Genomic DNA, 22,935 nt, shown 5'->3' with positions numbered 1-22,935 from the left:
GCACATACACATATACACCCACACTAAAATAAAAGTGATAATATATCAAGATTTTAATAATGGATTTTTCTGAGAACTGGAATTTTGAAAAAAATGACTTTTCTGCTTTTTTTCTGCAACTGTTGTTTTTCCAACATTTCCTCATTAATCTAGTATATGTTACTAGAAAAAATGCTTTATACAAATGAATAAATGCCAGCGGCATGAATACTAGAAAATTCACCTAAGCATTTAAACCTCTGACCTGCACAGCCAGCGGAGCTCAGCTCTAGAAATAATGAATCTAGCTGAAGGCAGTAGGACAACAGACTTAAGCCCCTACTACATAGAATCCGGAATGAATCCTGAAGCTTTATGTTACTCTAGTGTGCTTGAGTAGAAAAACCGCCTAAGTCTAGGCCTTCCTTAGTACATGGCATATTTTCATAATCACAAGGATTTGGCTTCTGTTCTAGTATAGATTAGCTGCTAAATGCTGGGTCTGGCAACTGGCTGGGAACTATAATGAATTTGACTATGGATATACTCCCTACACCTATCCCAACAGAAGGATGCTGCTCTAAAGCAAACAGAGCCCCTAGGACATTAATGATGCCTTATTCATTCATTCAGTAAATATTTACTTAGTGCCTAACAGGCATTTTAGACTCAGGGAATTTAAGAGAGGACAAATCAGACCATGTCAGGTCACACACCCATCTTACATTCTACTGGGAGATATAGGCAATAAACAAAAATATAAAAAATAATAATAATAAAGGAGAAGGATGCTACTTTGAACAGGACAAGCAATGAGGTTTTCTCTCAAGCTGACACTTAAACAGAGACTGAAAGAAATACAACAGAAAATCATGTGAACATTTGGGTGACGATCACTCTGGACAGAGGCAACAGAAGTTCAAGGACTGAGGTAGAGTCCTTCCTGTATTGAAGAGCAAAGCAGCTGGAGAATAGTGACCAGGGACAGAAACTAGTTAGTCTGGAATCAGATAATATATCGCCTTTAGGCCATAGTTAAGATTTTTAATTTTATTGAGCGTGATAGGAAATCATTAGAGGGTTTTATTCAGAGTGTAACTGCATATTTACACTTTAAATGGATGCTTCTGACCATGTGTAAAGTATAGCTAAATGGAAGCAAGAATATGTTGCAGGGAGTATGGCCAGAGTCACAAAAGATGATTCCACAAACAAAGTGCAGTTAAGTGAAGGTCCTCATACGGTCCTCAGTCGGAATGAGGCCCCACTCCAGAATGAAGCTTCTTTTTATTAGGATAATTGCTAAAGACTATGTGCATAAAGTCAGGTAAGCAAGTGTTTTAATCAATCTAATGGTTTGGCTTTTCAAGGTTGAATTTTGAGTTAACTGGTTTCTGTAACACTAGGGTCAGGTCTCTGAGGGAGGATCCAGCCCTGGACAATGATTTTTTTTATTTTTTTTTTTTAATGTTTATTTATTTTTGAGACAGAGAGAGAAAGAGCATGAACGGGGGAGGGTCAGAGAGAGAGAGACACAGAATCTGAAACAGGCTCAGAGCGCGGGGCTCAAACTCACAGACTGCGAGATCATGACCTGAGCCAAAGTGGGATGCTTAACCAACTGAGCCACCCAATCGCCCATGGCTGAACAATGTTAATGGCTCTAGGCATTCCTTAGAAGCTGCAGCCCCATTCAGCTGTGTAAACATGGCCTAAGGCCTTGCACCTTCTCCAGCCTTTCCCTTTTGAAGTCTTCTCCTTTGATGCTTCTCTCCTGCATCTCCCACAAGAATAGATACAAGAGGTAGGAGAATAAGATACTGGAACAATCTAAGCAATAAATGATGAGAACATCTCATCATTTAATTTTGGCCTTTGGAACAGAGAATTAAAAAGAAAAGAATCAAAAGTTTTTCTAGACTTAGTTTATTAATAGAAGAAAGAGGTAATATCAAGGTAACTTCAGGATTGGAAAAAAGAATATAAATTTGAAAGGGAAAGCAGCAAATTAATTTTTATGCATAATTGGGTCCAGGCTAGAAATGATGATGGCTTGAATGAAAGATGATGACAACAGAAGTGGAGGGAGGCAGTCAGATTCAGTTTTGTTGAAGTGGGATGTGAAATGAGGATTGACAGGATGAAATTAAAATTTTTGGCCTGTTAGCATTTACTTGAAGGGGAATACTATAGGAAAAACAGATTTGGTACACAAGAATAAAGAATTCAATCTGGATATACCAGGTTTAGGTACAAAGTTGGACATGGGTCTGAAGTTCAGGGGAAAGATTCAAGTCACAGATAGAACCTGGGTGATCTTTAATATAAGGATGGTAATTTAAAGACCACCTAGGAAGTGAATGCATCTGAAAAAAAGGAAGTGTCCAGGGTCAGAGTCCTGGGGCACTTCAACAATTAAGGTCAGAATGAGACAGGGAACCAACAGAGGACTGAAAGGGAGTAGAGACAAAAAGATCAGGAAAAAAGATGCCCCCAAAGCCAAATGAACAAAGTGTCTAAGAGAATACACAGTGAGTAACACAACTATGTAGTTCCCTTGTCTTCTCTCTGATCTCAGTGCCCTGCAGGAAAAACATTAGCTTATGTCAAATTTAAGTATTCCCCATGCCTTTGAAATGTATGTAGTAGAGTAGTGAATACCAGGCCATCCCCTTATGGCTAAGTTTGTTTAGCCCTCTTGGTTCTTCCCCTTCTTCTCCAGCCTGTATTACTGTAATGACACTGGATTAAGCACAAGCTAAAGAGACCACAGATTCTTCAAAAATCACACATCCTGAAAGCTACATCTGTGAGCATTGTAAAGCAAAATTAAATTACAGGCATATTATTCTAACGCAGTGAAAAGAAAATGAGTCTTAGATATAAGTTTCTTTTGTGCCAGCTCTGTGCAATGGACCTCTTCTGTATCTGTTTGTTTTCTTATTCTTTCACCCTATTCTGTTAAATTTATTTTTAGCTATTCTTGGGCATCCTTCAGGAAAGGCAAATACTAAGGACTATAATTGAGTACAACCTAAAGGTTCCAAATAACAGTCTACTTAACACATCAATGTCAAAGAAAAAGCACCTTTCCTCCTAGGAGAATCAGATTCCCTCTTGTTAACTCCAGCAGCTTGTGAGTCTTCCTGACTTTGATATTAATTGCAGGGATTATTGGTATTACTGTTATAGGTTATAGTATAGGCTAAAAAGAAGAACAGTATCACAAGTGATCTTTATCAGACATCACTGATATTGTTGATATTAGTGGGACAACTCTATCAGGAATGTCACATGAGTTAATACAGGTAGACAGCAGAAGTGTACATCTTTTAAGTCAATATCACGTATCTTTATTTCTATTATCCATGATAGCATTTACGATGTATCTTACAGTTGGTATTTACTGGCTTGGCCATGGTAGAGAAACTGAAGCACACAAGGGCATGCATTCCTTGCTTGTGAGTTACTTTGGGGACTTGCCATCAGTTTGTACAGAAGGTGGAGCTCAGTGAACTTTAAAAGGTGATTTACTCAATGGTGCCTGCCTCCTTCACCCCAAACTTTGGCCTTCTTCCCCACATCCCATTTCCTTAGAAAAAATGACTCATTGCAAGGAAATAAAATCAAAGTAGCCCCCACATCTTCAGAAAATAAGAACCAAAATAGATCACTGTATCCCCAGACCACTAGCTGCTTTGAGATTTTATTGTTGCTGTGGAAATAATTTTTTTATTAATAAATACGGTTGGGGAAATGACTAAATTTATTTTTCTAAATTTTGTTGCATTTGTCATTTTAACATATAATTATTTACTTTCTTACTTAAATTTATATATATGGTTTTGTATTTTCCCCCAAATTACGTAAGCTCCAGTCTGCACCAAACCCTCAGCTCCCGGAGGGAAAATGTATTCATTAAAATCACATAGCTGGAAATGATTAGAAGTGGACTTTGAAGCTTTGGGCTGTTTGGTCTCAAAGAGTTCTTTCTATAGCACCATTACCACCTTCATCATTCAAACCTCAGTGTTAATGAATTTCATCTTCTCTTGAGACTAAATAATTGTGAAGAGGAGAGAAAAATCAATGAGGATTTTAGAGAAAAGGATATTATTAGGCACACAAAGAAGAGGCTAGAGGTACCTAAAGATAAACTATTCCTACTTCATAATTTTGCCTAGACTTGTGCTACTAGTCTCATGTTATAGTGCTAGCTAAAAAGAATTAAGTGTACATGAGTACACACTTTTATTTTGTCCGTACCCTTGCATTTCTAAAAATTTGACTATGGTTTCACAATTGGCGTGCCCATGAGATTGTCTGATGGAAAAAGAAAAATCTGCAGTACACCCTTTGTTTACAGAAATCTTTATCTCAGAGGTACCAACCCACTTTTATTTTCAGATGCCTTGTATTATTATGGTGGTTGTGCTATTGGTAAATGTACTCAACAGCAATTTTATGACTTACACACCCAATTAATAAAATAAATAATTGAAACTAGCATTAAGCATGCTAATAAGTCTACAGGATTATTTCCTAAAACAATTACACCAATAAAACAAAGGTTACAACAGGCAGACAGACAAGCCAATTACACTTTGAGATTTGATTTTTTTTTTGGGGGGGGGGGGTTGGGGGAAGATTCATCGTTGCTTTGCTATTAAAGCTGGTGGAAAAGCCTTTCTCTGGGGACTACTTTCCTAATTCATTTGGTACCATGCTAGCACTAACAAAGAAAAAAAATGGACTAAAAGCACAAGGTTCTATACTAGGAATAAACTTCAACACACCTAATACACAGGGCAATTGAACATTGTTATTTTTTGCCAATAGCAAGCAACAGGCACCTTTTTGCTTTTATTAATGCAGCTCAGCTGATATGAACAGACAGAATTGAAAGAATTGAAAGTGCTTTATCATTTGCAGCCAAATTTCAATTTTCTCTTTCAAGTACAGTTGAATGCATTTTCTTTGCAACCCAAAGACAGAAGATCTTGATTACTATTGCAAGAATAATCTCAGCCTTTGTGTGAAGAATATAGGGAAAATAAATAGTCTCTCTGGATGATGTGTCAGCTTGTGAACTTACAAGATAAGATATATTCTTAGAGGTAGGAAAATTAAATTAAGGTGAAATGGTACACCCATTAAAATGACAAATGAAGGCTTATTTTTGTAGGCCATCGCTGGCTTCCCAATTGTCCTTTGTCCTTAGCTTCACCCTAGGAGCACAGGCCACAGAACCAGAAACAAACAGGGTCAAGACAGGGGTAAGTGTCTGGAAATACAGGTCACTCAGGCTGTGAGCCCCATCGTGAACTGCTGGCTCTATTGTAAAATTAAGGTTTCAACCCTTCTATCCCCTACCACCACTCTTATTTCAGGTCTTTAGGTGGAAATAGAGTTGGTATCTCTCCAGATTTCATCTCATTTTTATCCACATAAAAATTATCAATCCAACACCATCTCAGCCAAGCACTCATCCTCTCGAGTATTAGGAAAAGCTGTATTTTTTGGTGTTATCTTTATCTGATCCCCACTCAACAGATAAACATCACCTGGGCATCTGCTAAGAAACAGACTAGTCACTGCCTGCATTAACAGAAGACACAGTTTAGGAGCCAGACCATTATTGCCCCCTGTATTCTGTTTCTTCAAGCACCCCTCAGGATAACCCCTATGGCTGCCATCTCTGTACTGCTCGCCCATCACCACATGCACTCTTAACCTCTCTTCTCTCTCACTGCTCAAATTTAATGGCTTATTCACAATTTATCTGACACATCATTCTGCAATAATGGGTGACAGTGGTTTAATGTGCAAACTGACATGAATATAAGAGTCCAGGTCTCCCCCCATTTCATACCCCACTTCATCCTGGATAATATTTTAAACCAAGAAATTAATGAGGATTTCTCAGACCTCATTTTCTTGTAACTCACTTCAAAATTTGATGTAGCTAACCACAAGTTGTATAAGCTCAGACAGTTGGGTTTTCTGTTTTTGGTAATGCAAGTGCCTGACTTCAGTTTTCTTGTTTTTTTGTTTTTTATTTTTTGTTTTTAATGTTCATTTATTTTTGAGAGAGACAGAGCATGAGTGGGGAAGGAGCAGAGAGAGAGAGAGGGAGACACAGAATCCAAAGCAGGGTCCAGGCTCCGAGCTGTCAGCACAGAGCCTGACGTAGGGCTTGAACCCACAAACCATGAGATCATGACCCGAGCGTAAGTCGGACGCCCAACTGACTGAGCCACCAAGGCACCCCTTAAGTTTTGACTAGTCAGACACTGGCTTCAAACAGGCATCCCCTTCAAAGATGGCTCTCCTGAATAAACACATTGTCAGGGGCCCCTGGGTGGCTCAGTCTGTTAAGTGTCCGCCTCTTGATTTTGGCTCAAGTCATGATCTCACAATTCACGACTTAGGCTCCTGAGTTCAAGCCCCACGTTGGGCTCTATGCTAACACTGCGGAGCCTGCTTGGGATTCTCTCTCTCTCTCTCTCTCTCTCTCTTTTTGAGGGAGAGAGACAGAAAGAGAGAGAAAGAGAGAGAGAAAGCAAGAGCAGGGTAGGAGCAGAGAGAGGGAGACACAGAATCCGAAGCAGTCTCCAGGCTCTGAGCTCTGTCGGCACAGAGCCCAATGCGGGGCTTGAACTCTCGAAACCTGATCATAACCTGAGCCGAAGCCGGATGCTTAACCGACTGAGCCACCCAGGCACCCCGTACACTTTTTAAAAACTGAATAAACACACTGTTAGCTATGAAACTAGATAAAGAGTCAGGTGACGCCCCAGGCTTCTTTGTTTCAGAGATCTTGGTTGATTTCATTAACTGTCCACTTGGGCTGCTTGTCTTTTCTCTTCCTGCACTTTAAATTCTCACTTTTATGTTGTAAATTCACCAGTAAACAGCTCTAGACCCTCTACCCTGGATCCCAATACAAGCAGAACCCCAAGTTCTTTTCCCTCCCTCCCTCTCTTCTTCCCTCTCATCTCCCTCTGGACCGTGTTGTGTGGCCCCAAGTATGCCATGTAACTTCTAAGAATTCTAAGTAGTAAACTTTTTTTCAAAGTTTCTTGATGGTTATTCCAGAGAGCATCTTCCGACCATAATAGCCACAAAGGCCAGTCCAGCCACAACGCTCGTTATCCATAGGCTGAGACTGGCACACAACACCACATTAATTTGGTATCGCTATGTCTTCAGCTTCCCTAAGTATACTGGCTACGTTCTCTGAACCTCATCTCTTTGTTTTTCCTCCTAGCTTTCTTTGAGCTATTTCTCTAACATCTATTTTTTGGGGGGCACCTGGGTGGCTCAGTCGGTTGAGCATCTGACTTGGGCTCAGGTCATGATCTCGTGGTCTGTGAGTTCGAGCCCCATGTCGGGCTCTGTGCTGACAGCTCAGAGCCTGGAGCCTGCTTCGGATTCTGAGTCTCCCTCTCTCTCTGCCCCTCCCCCACTCATGCTCTGTCTCTCTCTGTCTCAGAAATAAACGTTAAAAAAATTTTTTTAATCTATTTTTTGGGCCTTATAACTCAGAAGGTGTACTCACTCTCATAAAAGCTACCACCTTTAGATTGATGAATTCTCCTAACTAGAATTCCGGTAACATATGTTCAATGTCTATACAGAGATTTTTCTCCTGGATCTAGTCACTGGCCAATACCCAAATATGCATAAAAACTAATTTACTGCTTTCCTTTCCAAAATTATATTCTTTTTTCAGAATCCTGAGGTTACCTCTAAATGACCTCTTTCTACCATTCATAAATTAAGTCTGGAAAAGCTGTTGATTCTTCTTTTGAATTCTCTGTTCCAAAGGCCAAAATTAAATTAGATGTTCTCATCATTTATTGCTTAGGTTATTCCAGTATTTCCCTAATTGGTCTTCCTGACACAAATCTCTTTCCATTCAATCTACCAATGACAAGACAAATTTTCCTAAGATACTGTTTCTCATTCTTTTGCCTTCCTGTTTAAAAACTGTGATGACCCTACACTGCCCATAGCATATTATATTAAACTCTTTGGTCTAACCTGATAGGTTCATTGCTAATAGCATATCTCTTTCTGTCCCCTAATCACAGAAGTAACCAATAATGAATCACAGTGTACTTTAAAATTATCCTATAAAATCAGGAAGTAAGGGGTTGTTTCATCATTTCTTGTTTACCACTGTATGTCACTAGAAAAAAAAAAATTAACATGCATTCAGAAAATGGTCTTAGTTCACGTTAGTATCCCTACCTGATATGCTGTCTTCTATCTTCTTATGAAAAGCAAAGCCCAACTCATATACCATATCCTCCACTAAACATTATCAATACTTCAACCTGTACTGATCCTTCTTTATCGATTCCTACAGATTCACAACATCCTGTATTGTACTTCATGTGAAGTAACTTCGTCTTTCCAGCTAGGTATTACAGTACCCTGTTTGAAAAGCCATCAGAGTATTAAACAGAAATTTTTTAAAATCTGAACCTTTGGGGCGCCTGGGTAGCTCAGTCGGTTGGGCGGCCGACTTCGGCTCAGGTCACGATCTCGCGGTCCGTGAGTTCGAGCCCTGCGTCGGGCTCTGGGCTGATGGCTCAGAGCCTGGAGCCTGCTTCCGATTCTGTGTCTCCCTCTCTCTCTGCCCCTCCCCCGTTCATGCTCTGTCTCTCTCTGTCTCAAAAATAAAATAAACGTTAAAAAAAAAAAATCTGAACCTTTATAATTAGAATCTAAAAGATGAGTTAAGAAATGTGGCAAATAAGAGATTATCTTCTAACTATTAGAATTAGCTACCAGTAGAGAATGAAGTCTCTGTGTGTTAGTAGACATAAAACCCATTTTTATAAAGCTGCTAAGAGAATGGAAACCTAAGAGCACTTCAAGGAGGCCCATGTGTGTAAGTGATATATGTACATATACATAATGCGGGGAACTCTTTCACCAAGGAAGGTTACTGACTTGTGAGGTAAGTAGTCTTCCATGAGGAAAATATAGACTCCTCTCTGTAGATTTCAAGGCTCTTGACAAACACCACCCAACCTAAATTTCAGCCAGGAATTCATTTCGTACATGTAATAAATAAAAAGTAATTTCCATTTTATTGATTCTGTCTGCAACATAAATATAGGCATTTTTAACATATTAAAATAATAAGCATTAGTTATTATTATAATGTCAATCATTTGTAGAGTACTTGCTATGCCCAGGTACAGTATTAACATCTTTTATTCAGCAGAAATGATAACAATGATATAACATATATATAAGAAAATAAAACATTCCTGGATTTCTCAATGTTCCAATGTATTTACTATAAAGTTAGAGAATCTTTTCATTTATCCTTGAAAATATGTTCATATATTACAGGATTAAATCTGTAATCATTTCTTCCCCACATTATGGTGCTAACTGCTCTGATGTGAAAGAATAATAAAACTTATCTTCCATAAAGACAAAAGTTTACATCCTGGGACAGGTACCTAGGTACTGGCTAAAAGTGCTGGGAGACTATTTCTAGGTATTTACATTTCATGCAAGAATGAGACCCAAGACTTAGAGACCTCTCTAGGTCTGAGACACCCAGAGCTATCTGAGTTTTGGGGAGAGTTTACTTACAGACCAACGTGTTATAGTTAGCAATCAGGCTCATAATGTTTCCAAGGAGACTCTTGCAGGAGGGGAGAAAGATAGCTGCCTCCTTACCACTCAATAAGCAGAGAAAAATTGTTTTTTTCATGTTCTTCACCTATGGACAGCTGTGCTACTTTCGTTGCAAAGTAGCATTATGTCACCACAAATGTAAGGTCAGAGGCTTTTATTATTTAGGAAAATCTGTCACTGATATAAAACACCATATGTGTGCATTCAAAATAAAATAAATATAAATATTAAAAACCTGAAACCCAACACAGTGTGAACTTTACAGTCTTGGCAGTTCTGAAAATTCACACGTACAACACATAACTTACTTTATTTCCACATCTCATTATAATTTCTGCCTCTGATAACTTAGCCTAATACAAAACTTCAATCTTGGTTTTTAAATTTAAATTTTTCCTGTGATTTCTCACTCTGGTTTCAGAAAACCATATGTAACACTGAGGCATCAAGAGTGGTATGCAACTCTTGATCCTTGTTCATTTCTCTGCACATATCTTATGGCAACATAACTTGTCATATGTTCCCTCCACACAGACATTAAACACAGGTTACTGGAGTGTGTAGTGAAATCGTGATGTCCTTGCTGATTTGATTCCCACCTCAGTTGGGAGGCATAATCAAGTCTCTGAAATTTCAAATGAATCACCCTATTGTCCATACCATTGACTTCTCATCTTGATAAAGGCAGGAGAGGGAAAGGTCAATAACTGGTACTCCCGCTCAAATTCTAACAGTTAAGAGATACAGGGGAGTTGGCTTATGGAGAGATCAAAATTTTACTTCTGTATCTGATGAGAGCAGATAGGAAAGACTATCTATTTACGGAAGGTTTATCTATTAATGTGTTTTCTAGTACTGAATCCAAAATTAGACTTTCTCATTCAGTATCAGCAGGATAGTATGGGGACAGTCATTCTCCTACCCTTGTAACATGGTAAAATGGGAGAGCAGAAGCAGCTTCCTGAGGACAGCTCAATCCCAACAAGGGGAGAAGAGACTCCCAGTCTCTTCTCAATTCACCAAATAACTCCCTGAACTACTCAAGTAGAAGTTAGAGGCCTAATATGTTAGGACAATGGATCATACACATAAAAGGAAGCATCAGAAGTAGGAAGAAAACATTCAATAATCCCTCCTACATATCAATATTCTACAGCTTTCTATTCTCCTAAACCACTGTGCTTAATCATGAAGCTTCAGCTGAACCAAGGTATTGTCCCCTCAGAGAAAAGGATCAGCAATCTATCAAGACATTACTGCTCCTATCTTTTTGAGTAACCTACCCCACCTGTGATTTTGGGTATCCTGCTGTGACCACTATTAGCAGTGCAGATTTTTGAGCCCAGAATCCTTCAAAATAGTCCAAAAACACATTAATAAAATGTGTAGCCATTCTATATCCAAAGCTGAAAATGTTTTCTCAATTCTATTTCCCATCCCAAATTATGAACAGCTTATTATCTAGGATTTCTATCAAAGGTGCTACAATTAGATCGAATGGCTTAAATTCTAAGAACAAAAGTCTAACATTATAGATATTCCAAATTTGAAATAACCTCCTTAAACTACTAAATTCCCAAAGAGAAATTAAAGTCCAAAGATTAAATTACCCTGACAGTTATGTACAAATACAAAACAAATTAAAGTTCAAAGAAATTGATGTCTACAGTCAAATTTTCATGCCCCTGTAAGGTACAACTCCATGAAGTTAAAATCGTACTACTTAGTTCAAAGTCCAAGACAAATACCTTCCTTACAAATTTCTTCTACTTCCTCTCAGTAAGTCATTCTCAATGTCTAGGATAAGTACAGTTCTTTCAGGGATTCAGAAATTGCATCATGTCAAAGACAAGTTTTTACTAACTACATTTTAAAGAATCTAAGAAACAGTCATCTGGAAAAAAATACGACGTTGAATTGTATATCATATTCCATGACCATTGAAAAATTCAAAAGGAATCAAAGATTTAAATGAAAAAAGGAAAAAAAATATAACCATGAAAATTCTAGAAGAGAAAAATTCCTTTATAAATTGGAGAAAGACACTTCTAAACATGATTCAAAACCATAAAAGAAATACTTGTATATTACATAACATTAAAAAAAATAACCAGGATCAAAAAACAAATGACCCACTTGGGGGAAAAAAAATTAAAACTTACATCACAGGCAAAAGTTCCATTCCCCTCAATATATAAAGAGCAGGTAAATATCTAACAGAAGTAAAACACTAAAAACTCCCTATAGAAAATGAGCAAAGAAATGACGGCCAATTCACACAAAAAAATTCAAATGGCCTTTCAACAAATGAAAAGACACTCAACTCATTCATATCTTATTATTAATAAATAAAAAATTAAAACAACCCTGAAAAAATATTTTTCACCTATCAGACTGACAAAAATGTGAACATTTCTGTTGATAAGGCTACGATGAAGCAGAATGAGACTCATGGAATTTGGTAATATATAAACAATAGTACATATTCATTTATCTGATTCAGCAGTTCAACTTCTAAGAATTTATACTACAGATATGATACATCTGCCAAGAATGACAAGTATATACATTTATTACCACACTATTTGTAACTGCAGAAAAGTAGACATCACCCAAATGTCCACCAAGAGACTGTTTAAATAAACTATGACACGATATATATATAGTAAAAATTAAAAAATAAACTGTGACAAATTCACATAATACAATATTAACACTGTGCAGCAGTAAAAACAAGTGAAAAGCTCCTCTATATACTGATATGGAAGTATTTCCAGAATATGCAGTTAAGTGAAGAAAAAAAAAAAAAAAACAAGGTGCAGACAGTATATAAAGTTTGCTTTTGTAAAGAAAAGGAAAAATTAAGAAAATATATTTGTAATTGCATTTTAAAAAATGACACGAGAGGCATATATAGTATAGAACATACTAAATCATCTACCTAACTAGTCTAACTTGAGCAAGACTGCCTGGGTCTGTCTCTGCCACTTACAAATTAATTAACTCTTTTAGGCCTATCTATAAAATAGGAATTATAGGAATTCTTCCATAATAGGGTTGATACACAAAATAAATGAGCTAACATTTGCAAAATACACAGGTCAGTATTGGGCACTCAGTAAGGATTATAGACTTGTTTGTTAAACACCTATATAAGTAAAATGCAAAGTGGACAAAAGATTTGTCAACGTATACTTTTCTTTATATCACTTTAGTTTCTGAACTATTAGTTTTTGAACTTTGTATGATTCAAAAATTACAGTAAATGAAAATATAAACTTAACAAACCTGGCCGCCCATCCAAGTTTAAATACAAGCCATTCTCAGATCAGATTACTCCCCAAAACACTGTGTTCCTAGAAACCAGAACTGAATAACATCTCAAGGAAAAACGAACCTGGCAATATTCTTGGTTTCAGCTCAATTAGGATGCGTGTCAGTTTGTGTGAGTAGCAGATTCCATAAAATTTCTATTAAAGCACTAATTCTGACACTACAGATTCATCATATCTAGGGACACAATGCACTTAGCGTACTGTTGTCTCTCACAGAGTAACATTTGTGACATTCCTGCCTTCCAGAAAACTTTAAACATTTTCAACCCCAATCACCAAACTGTATTTGAAGTACAATATATTCCTCTGCAACCTACCTCAAAAATCTCTTCATTTCTTTCCCTTCCTTTAACCTCCTGTCCCTGGCACTCTGGAACTGCTGGAAGTGGCCTCTATATTATGAAACAGGGGCTACTACCTTCAGTAAACAAATATTTTGAATCCTATACTACAAGGGGCACTTTCCACCACCTCATTCTGGAATTGCAAAGCTAGTGAGGCCTGCCTCTTAGGGAGGGTTTCCTCTCTCATCTCATTTGTTTCGGCTGGCAAATCACTCTCAGCTGAGATTCCGGAACTGAGGTTTCAACCGATGCTTCCGAAGCCTGAACCCCTGGAGGCCCAATAAGAACCAATACCTCTTCCATGTGCTCCTCCAGGCACTGTCTTTCATCATCGAATTGTTCAGACCTTGAATAGCATTTTTTTTCTGCAGCAATGAAATATGCCTCTAGTGTTCATTTTCTTCCATCCTCGTCTACACTTTTCAGTTTAAATTTTTTAGTATGTTTAATATGTTTAGAAAGTCGAGTTTCTAACTGCTTAATCTATTAATTTGGTCTCTTCAAAACATACAGGATTACTGCTGATTGCTGGAAATGAGTATTTGGCTTCCTTTTTATGTTTTTTAGATGTTAGGGTTTTTTTTTCCTAATATATGCCTCTATTTATTAAACTCCAGAATCTTCTCTAAAAGCAATGATGAAACCATTCAATTCTGAGTTTACTAAAAGCACCTACTCTTAAAAAAATTTTTTTTTTCTTCTCCACTTCCCTGGGATGCATAATTCCACACAGCATCTTTTCTCCCACCAACGTGAATCATCCCCATCCAAGCTTGGATCTAACTCATCCCTTGCCTGACTCCTTTCAATATGCCCTATCTTGCTGAGTCTTGTCTCGAGTCCTAATTCTTGGTCGTTCCTTCTAAGCACAAACCGTACTTCTGTACAAACCTACAATTACTATATTACCTTAAAAATCAACCAATGGTACTCTGTGCATTCTACAGGTCTTCTTAGTCTTTCCCAATCTTTAAGATGCTGTTCTGATAATATCTTTTACATCATCCCTTATCTGTGATCTCTCAGTACTTTTCTGACTCTTTTTGAGGGAGTCCTTCCACTTGAGATCTTTCCTCTTCCTTTTTGATTAACTGGAGACCTACCCCCCTATTTCAATCTGGTAACAACCGAACACCTTTCCCTTTTCCAATACTCTTTTGAAGAGAATTTACATCCCTCCAACTCACCATTTCTCTCTCACAGATGTCTACTTGAACGTCCAATTATTTTCTATGTCACCTTTGTCAAGTTCGTCCCCTAATTTCTCTAGATTCTGCCTAAAAAAGTTTTATTTTCCTCCAGCTGATTTTTTGTTTCCAATTCTTTCCCTTACTCTACATTAACACTGAAGCACAAGTTTTAAGTGACTCTAACCCCTTAAATTCCTAAGCAAGATCAATTATTAGAGCCAGAGCATTCCAAGCACAGCCCTTTTTTTTTTTTTTTTTTTTACTGGCTTTCTAAGCCACCTTTTTTGCAACATTTTATTTTTGATCCTCAATTTAAGGAGAAGGTATATGCTCTTTACAGTAAAGACCCCTATTCTTCCTTAATTTGATATCCATCAATCTCCTATGAATGGAGTCCCAGTCTGAATCTCAGCAATCAAAAGTCATAGTCAAACTGTACGGAACAATCAAATTCAGAGCCACCTGAAATCAAAAGGTAAGAGCAACTTATAAACCTATAGACAAGTCATATGATTCCTAGATTTGTTCTTCCAACACTCCTTCCCTTGACTCTGAAGAGAAGTCAAAACATAAAAGCGGATGAGAATCTGAGGAGACTTTCTGTGCCACCAGCCTAGGCCTGGCCCTAAACATTTCCAGCACGTACAGCTAACATTGACACCTAAAAAAGGCTGGCACATGAAAAGGGCTTGCTTTATTACCAAAACTTTGTCTCACACAAGGCTACTTAGAAAAAAATTATATATCCGTGTTTAAGGTCAAGCAGCAGTTAGTTACCAATTTGACTAGGATGCATCGAGTAAGGGTGTCTGCACTTCTAGTCCGATTTTGCTTGCTGAGCACCCCCAAAGCTTGCCTGCCTTTACTTACAGCCGAAAGCACGTAGACTTGCCTCCAAACAAATGGGTGTTTACTTTCATACAATCAGCCACTCCTAAGTGGAAAAAACCGCCAAGAGCTGTAACAACCCACTACCACGGAAAATACGTGGTGAGCGCCTAGTCCGGGATCATCAAAGTTTTTAACACCTCCCACTGTAGCCATGCCAGAAGCGTGCCCGAAGCTCTACTCCACGCTTCCCAACACAGCATTCTTCTTTTTCATTTTCTCTTTACTCCCACTCTGTATCTTGGATGTCGGGGTGTGAGGAGAGTCCGACATGTAAACGTCTCTCTCTTAGAAATAAAAGTAAAGCGGCAGGAAAACCAAAATATTCCGTTGTAACCGCCGGAGAAGATATTGAAGACCGTGGCTTATAACTGCAGGCGTACTGACTCGGAACCCCAGCATTCGACTTACCAACGATGCCACGGACACCACCCAACCGACTCGGCGACGACGGCGACGATGGCGATGAAGGCGCAGCGGTAAAACCGGCGCCCGGCAACCTTACAGCCTGGAGGGCGGAGCTAACTGGGCACTTCCTGTGGGCAGCTCCTCCCTAAGAGGAAAGAAAGAGGCGGGTCACAAGACCAACGCTCTCTTTCCAAATTGGCCAATCAGACCACGAGAAGAAGTAAAAAAGCGCATGGTGAAGCTTGTTGTTCTATATGTCCTTCCGTAGTACAGCAAACGGTTTTGTGAGTTAAGTGTTCCCGCTCCTCAGTGTAATGCAGTCTCTCTTGCACAGGATTTAACTTGCATGTCACGGCAACCTTTTGGCAAGCTCAATGGCTCTCTCGGTGACATCTTCATCCCACTGGGTCACTAGGGAACTTTGAGATTGTCTGTAACCGCAAAGCGAGCTACAAGTCGGCTGTGTATCTCACCTCTCCTAAAGATGCCAGGTTATTAATTATGGTAACCACATAATATATTGTCCAAACTAGGACACTTAAAAAGGAGAAAAGATTAATTAAAATTATAAGTTTTGGGCGCGTCTGAGTGGTTCAGTCAGGTAAGAAAGGAACTCTGGATCTGCCCCCCCCCCCCCCCCCCCCCGCCCCAGGCCAGGGAGGACCCTGCTTGGGAATCTTTCTCCCTCCCTTTGTAGTTACATCTAATCGCATATATTTTGTTTTGTTCATTCACAGAGCTTAATCTCAGAAGTTAGAAGGGACACATTGTGCTTAACACTCTTCTTTTCTCATAGCTCTGTCTCCTATATCTCTGAATAGTCACTGCTACACCCCACTTCTTAGTTTTGATCCCACCCAGAAATCCAAGTTGAAAAGAAGGGGGGATTAGATCACTCAAAAGAAGATTTTGTCAGTTGCCAGATTGGTTCTTTTCTCCATAATAGAATATGATGAAAAATTAAACTGGAGAAGAACAGCAGTGAAGGGGAAAACCTGAGAGGCACATGGTATAGGTTTCAGGGAGTCGTTTATGGAGACTTTTGGAGGCAGAGATATGGAGGTGGACAGTGGAATATGGGAAATGGATAGGACATAAAAGCGTTTAAGAAGGGTTTATTTGTATTATATTAATACACTTCATAGTGTTTACATTAATCATCTACCTGGACGTTGACTTTTTATTGTTGTGTTATGATTCTATGACCACCATACTGTAACCCTCTGATTTAAACAGGATAAAAATAGAACCAATGGAATTTAAGATAAAATTTCATAAAATCATATGTCCTGATCAAAAAATGGTTCAAGTCTAAAATAATTTTCTAGCTACATTAGCGCCTATAAAATGTGTTTAATCTGTGATACTGGGCTACACATCCCTATAACTTGACCATCTTCATGATTCTTTGAGAGGCTCTACTTCATGTTTCCTGGCAAGTTTTTGGTTTTCTTTTTTTATTTAAACTAATGGTTTGCAAGTTATTTGACAGAACTGACATCTCCATTTATTTATATCTTAAGAACTTTTCTCATTTATATAGATTCTCTAAAGTTGTGAAATTGCACCCCAAAAACTAAAATTTTCCTTGTTTCAAATTTCTACTTAATTGGTTAACCAAGGGGACAGTTAAGGGGATGGTGTCAAATTAGCAGGATACAATATCTTCATTGTCACAATCCCCAAACTCATAGTCCCTTTACTTAATTGCGTTGCTATCTTTAGCTAAGGATTAGGAAGAAGCTGCTTTGCCCGGGTAATTCTTTTCCCTGGAACCTGAATGACCTCTAATTTTTACACCCTGCTGACAGAAACATATGTGACCCAGTTTTCTCAGAGTCTTGTTTCATGTGTTATAAATGTAGAGATATGTAATCTCCATAGCTTTTATTGAAAGATAAATGATTCTTCTCCTATATCCTCTTCTCAGGATGGGTGTTTGACTGTTAGGTTGTAACAGTGGACACAACAGCACACCAAATGACACAGACGAAAGGGAAATAATAGCTTCAACCATTTTTCATAAACTGAAACTCTGTACTGATTATAAAGCTACTTACTCAAAGACCTTTTTGTAAATATCACAATGTGGACAATCTAGGGCCAATATATCCAAATTCCACAGTGGTTTCTACCACCAAAAAGCATGAAATGTCGACATTCATTAAATAGACCACTAGTAATGTTAATACAAGTGCAGATTAAAGATGGCTACAATTCTTCGATATTCCTCCTATTGAGAGGTAAGGTCTATGTTACCTCTGCTTGAATCTGAGAGGATTCTGCAACTACTCTGACCTATAGAATATGGTGCCAGTGCTGTATTTCTGCCAATTTGTAGGATGGTCATTAAAAGACGTACTATTTCCACTTCCTATCTCTTGAAATGCTTACTCTGGGAAAATCCAGCTGCCCTATAAGAAATCTGACCTATGAAACTTCATGTCATGAGAAAGCCCAAGATAGCCACATAAAGAGAGAAATCCTCAAGTAGCCACCATGGTCATGGCCCTCTCAGTCCTGACATCAGGCCTGTGGGTGAAATCACGTTCCTATGCCTCCATTGTCACCTGCTAATTGACTGCAACTGCATAAGAGAGTCCAAGGGCAAGCCACTCAGATGAGTCAACAGAACAATTAATAAATAAATACATACATAAATACATAAATAAATAAATAGTTGTTTTAAGCCACCAAAATTTGAGGAAGTTTGTTAAGCAGCAATAGATAACTGGGATAACACCCAACGTTAACTATGTGCCAGGTACTTTTCAAAACATATTCACATGAATCAATTAACTTAAATATTAAAACCACTCGAGATAATTATCCTTATTTGACTAGTGAGAAAACTGAGCAGCGAGATTAAATAATAGTGCCCGAAGTCAGACATTATTAAAATGCCATATGAACCTAGAGCCCCTGGACCACCAATCTCTCCTAACCTAACCTTTCAGTAGTAAGTGAGGCACTAGATAGTCATCTTACATGTCTCAGTTTGTAGTCTCCCATTTACAGTATCATGTGTTTGCCTGCCTAATAATTTATGCCCACATCCATTAAACTCATCAAAAATATTTTCAGCTTCATCATATCAGATGGTGAGGTGTATTAAAACTATGAAGACACTATAAAGAAAGATTAAATTTGCAAGTAAAATCAATACCATTAATACAAAAATATATCTATATCATATACATATGATTTGATCACTTATATAATATCAGACAGCCTTCTTCCATCAAAAGAGAACAATTAAGGAATACTAACTCTTAAATAAGATTCAACTTGTATATAATCTCCTAGCCATACAATATTGCCAGCATGTATAATGTAGTTTTAAGAGTAACAATGGGAACATGGGAGTGGCTCAGTCCGTTAAGCGTCCAACTTTGGCCCAGGTCATGATCTCATGGTTCATGAGCCTGAGCCCCGTGTCGGGCTCTGGGCTGACAGCTCAGAGTCTGGAGCCTGTTCAGATTCTGTGTCTCCATCTCATTCTCTGCCGCTCCCCCCACTCTCACTCTGTCTCTGCCTCTCTAAAATAAATAAACATTAAAAAAAAGTTTGAGAGTAATAATGAAACATCAAAGGTAAAATAAAATACTAGATTACATGTAATCCGTTTATAGCCAGGAATAGTTAGGAATTCCCAAAGAGGAAGGCATGTTAATATGAGGGATACAAAATTCAAAGGGTTAAAGTTGCTTTGACACACTTTATATCTTCAGACCATTTCTGCTCTTACTCTTTCCTTCCACAGATTCCTTTCTATCTTGAAATTATTCTTACATAATAATATAAAGATCAATTTGTATTCAAAGGAAGTCATTTCTTACCAATCAGGCATCAGATAAGAGAAATGGTGTTAGTATTGTATTTATATCCACAAACCAACAACACTCAATAAGGCTAGTTAGAGCAGCAGTGGCAGTTAGTGTCTGTGTTTCTGTGAAAACAATTCAGAAACGAGGACTACAAGTTTAAATATATTTCACATTATATTAATTAAAAAAGACTCATTATTCTGTCCTCTCCATTATCTAAACTTATTTTCTGTGCCCCAAGGTTAACTATCAGTTGTACAAGACTTGAAAATTGATCTAGAAACAGTGGAATAGCATCCCAGCCTTTTAAAGTGTGTCATTTCCTTGTACTCCTGGCCAACTTTAAAATCCATTGTGGAACTTGGTTCAAACTACTTTTTACCTGTGTTTCACTGTTTCTCACTGTTTCTCACCCTTTTACCTGCTTGATCCCATACTTTTGCTCCTGCTTGCACTACAGAGAGGAGTTTGGTACCTGGTAGCATGCCATTGGCAATGCACTACTATACTATTACTAAAATAAGGTTTTCATAGAACAATGTAATGTCAATTATGAAACCAGTGGAACCAATTCCATCCTACAATTACTTTTCTGAGCTCTTATTTCAAAACCATTTGTATTGTCTGAGGAAGGCATGTTTTATAATTCAAAGCATGATCATTGTCAAAGAATGACAAATGTATTTGAGCACTTAAATGACAAACAAAAATTCTCAGGAGTATAAAGAGGAGTTTTTAACCATGATGCACAGTGTGAAATTGATCCTTTTTATTTTCCATATATATTCTCTTTCCAAGTGGTATGTGAGGAAAAGACAGGCAAGTTCCATTTGTTATTTAAGAAAGTTAGAATTATATTTGTTAAAGTTATATTTGTTATTTAAGAAAAAGAAGATATACAATCTTACAACTTTGAAATATATACATTTGAATCCCTCTCCCATTTCCATGAAGTGAATATCAGAATTATGATTATAGAGCTATCACAATACCTTTAGTTGAGAGCAGTAAAAACTGTTGTTTTGGCCGCAGTACACAATCTTAAATTGAAATTCTATGAAGTAATTTGTTTTGCTTGCTTCTTTTAAATAATTAAGTATTATTTTTATCAAGATGCATGAATAAACTGAAAGCTACTGCTGGCATACTGTTGGCATCCTCTTTGGCAATCAACTAAATTCAAATTACCCAGTAAACTAAACCTACAAATTGACAAACACTATGTTAGGAACCTCAGTTTGTCAGAAGACAATGGGCTTATTGGTTTTAATCTTGTCATACAAGATAAAACTGTAAACTTTTGATCCGGGAGCATGGCCTATTCATTTTTTGCCCAACTATAATCAATACATATTTTTATTTATTTTACAAATAAAAAACGGATCTGTTATCAAAAATTGTAATTTAATATGAAACATACTATAAAAGAGTAAGTAGGAGAAATGGATTAATTCCACTAAGAAGAATCAGAGATGGCCTCCGTTAGTGGAAATATTAGTGCTGTGGTTTATAGGAGGTTGTCAACAAGGGCAGGAAAAAGGCAATCGAGGAAAAGGATTTAGCTTGAAAAGGCACAAAGGGAATTTCAGAGAATGTTTGTTTAGAGAATTTCATATAGTCCTGGGTGGCTAGATAATAAAACAGGTAGAAGGAGAGGATGAAGGTGACATTAGAGTTGGGTTGTTTTAGGCCCTGAAAGTCATGGTAAGGAATTCCTTTTTTGTCCCAAAGGTGATGGGAGCCAATAGAGACACTAAGGCAAGTGTGAAATGAACAAAAATAGCCTGACATCTGCACATAAAATGGGCAGGGCTGAAGGGATGAGCCCAAGGAGCTAGAAATAAGGCCACCACTTGAGCAGAAATGCAAGGAGTAGTTGTATAATGAAAAATGAATTAGGTATCATTCAACCTTTATGAGGAATGCCAGCATTTTAAGTCTGCTCTTTGAGGGAGTATTTGAATAATTCAGTTAGCACAATCTCTACAGGGCATTTTCAATTCTATGTATGGTTTATTCTTAGAGTGGCCAGAGGTATTATTCTATTCACAATGCAACCTTTTCCAAAATAAAGAGTAATAGCTTTTTACCTCATATTTGTTTTTCTACTAAAAGAAACATTAGACTTAGTCTTACTTATGAGTGAAAAAAATATTGTTCTCATTTATGTTAGAGTGTTTTATATTGTATGATGTGTTGGTTAGAAAAGTATATACTTGAAAATATACAAAAATGGAATTATGCCTTTACCTTTTCCATTTTGCATGCAGAAGAAAAGGGATTTTTGTTCTCTCCATGGCCCTGCTAGGGATACCATAAACTACAAGGGAAGGAGTTTTGATATCATACTATATTATGTTTACACTATGGACTAGTAGGGAAAATGCAGGAAACTGAAGTCGAGGAAGAAATAGAAATGTATCAGAATGCTGGAGTAATGTGCCAATGGAGATATCTTCCCCTGTTAAGAGTACACATGTATCAGTCTGTTTAGTTTTCAAGTGATAAATGCACGTGGGGCATCTTGACAATAATATTATTCCACAAGCAGACATATGGTCCTTACTTAATAAATAATGCCACTGATTAGCATTTATCTTTACACTAATGATACAAATTCATGAATCCATTTGCCTAGAATACCAAGCTGATGAATGTTACCCTGAAGAGTTTTCCAATGAGAACATTAGCCAAACCAATGTGAAATAGATGACAATATTTTACATTTTCCAGAATAAAAAGAGAGGGATAGCATCTAAGTACTCACATGAGGGGTGTAGACTTGACTTTAAGAAATCATGCTAGAATATAGGTAAGACTTTCATGTCATTTTTCTTGTGAGAGAAATTAATTTTCAGAATGCACAGGGGGTGATAATACAGGTTAGGAAACATGGCAACCAAGTTCATGATTACTAAACCACCCCAGTGTTTTTCATAATCAAGTGGCCAGGAGTGATCTCCAGCTTCCAATTAGTCAGAAAGAAAATTAACTCTGAACTATTCTGTTTCAAAAATGAACTGTGTAGAAATTATTCACAAAGGATAAGAATGAATTAAATTAGGATAATTTAAACAATTGAAGTAATCCATCTTGAAAAGTAATAATACCTCTCTATGTGTTCCATTAATTTATTTGTCCTATATCTCTATTTATATTTGTGTTTGAGAATAGTTCTGTTTGATTTTGACTTCCTCTTCCTTCTACATTATTTTATATTCTCTATTATCAGTATTGAATATTATAAAATAATATTACATTGAAAATAAAAGGCAGGCACTTTCTATCTAGTATTCAG

The 22,935-nt window shown here is 37.4% G+C and overlaps 1 protein-coding gene across 5 annotated transcripts in view; it reads right to left on the bottom strand.

The window, feature by feature from the left end:
- The window catches only part of LOC122218268 (cytochrome c oxidase subunit 7B2, mitochondrial), a 165,976-nt gene extending 149,666 nt beyond the window's left edge, over nt 1-16,310 (bottom strand). For 2 of the 5 annotated variants that reach the window (XM_042936470.1, XM_042936472.1), the window contains exon 1: nt 15,814-16,307. The gene's annotated coding sequence lies outside the window, so the exon portion shown is untranslated. Of the gene's footprint in view, nt 1-15,384; nt 15,777-15,813 lie in introns of those variants that run through there. The other 3 variants (XM_042936474.1, XM_042936471.1, XM_042936473.1) reach the window with 3 other exon arrangements.
- Between the last annotated feature and the right edge of the window lie 6,625 nt (nt 16,311-22,935).

The sequence above is a fragment of the Panthera leo genome, chromosome B1 (assembly GCF_018350215.1).
Source record: "Panthera leo isolate Ple1 chromosome B1, P.leo_Ple1_pat1.1, whole genome shotgun sequence".
Classification (NCBI taxonomy): domain Eukaryota; kingdom Metazoa; phylum Chordata; class Mammalia; order Carnivora; family Felidae; genus Panthera; species Panthera leo.
The sequence above is the reverse complement of the archived record's forward strand: the minus strand, read 5'-3'. Positions and strand labels throughout refer to the sequence as shown.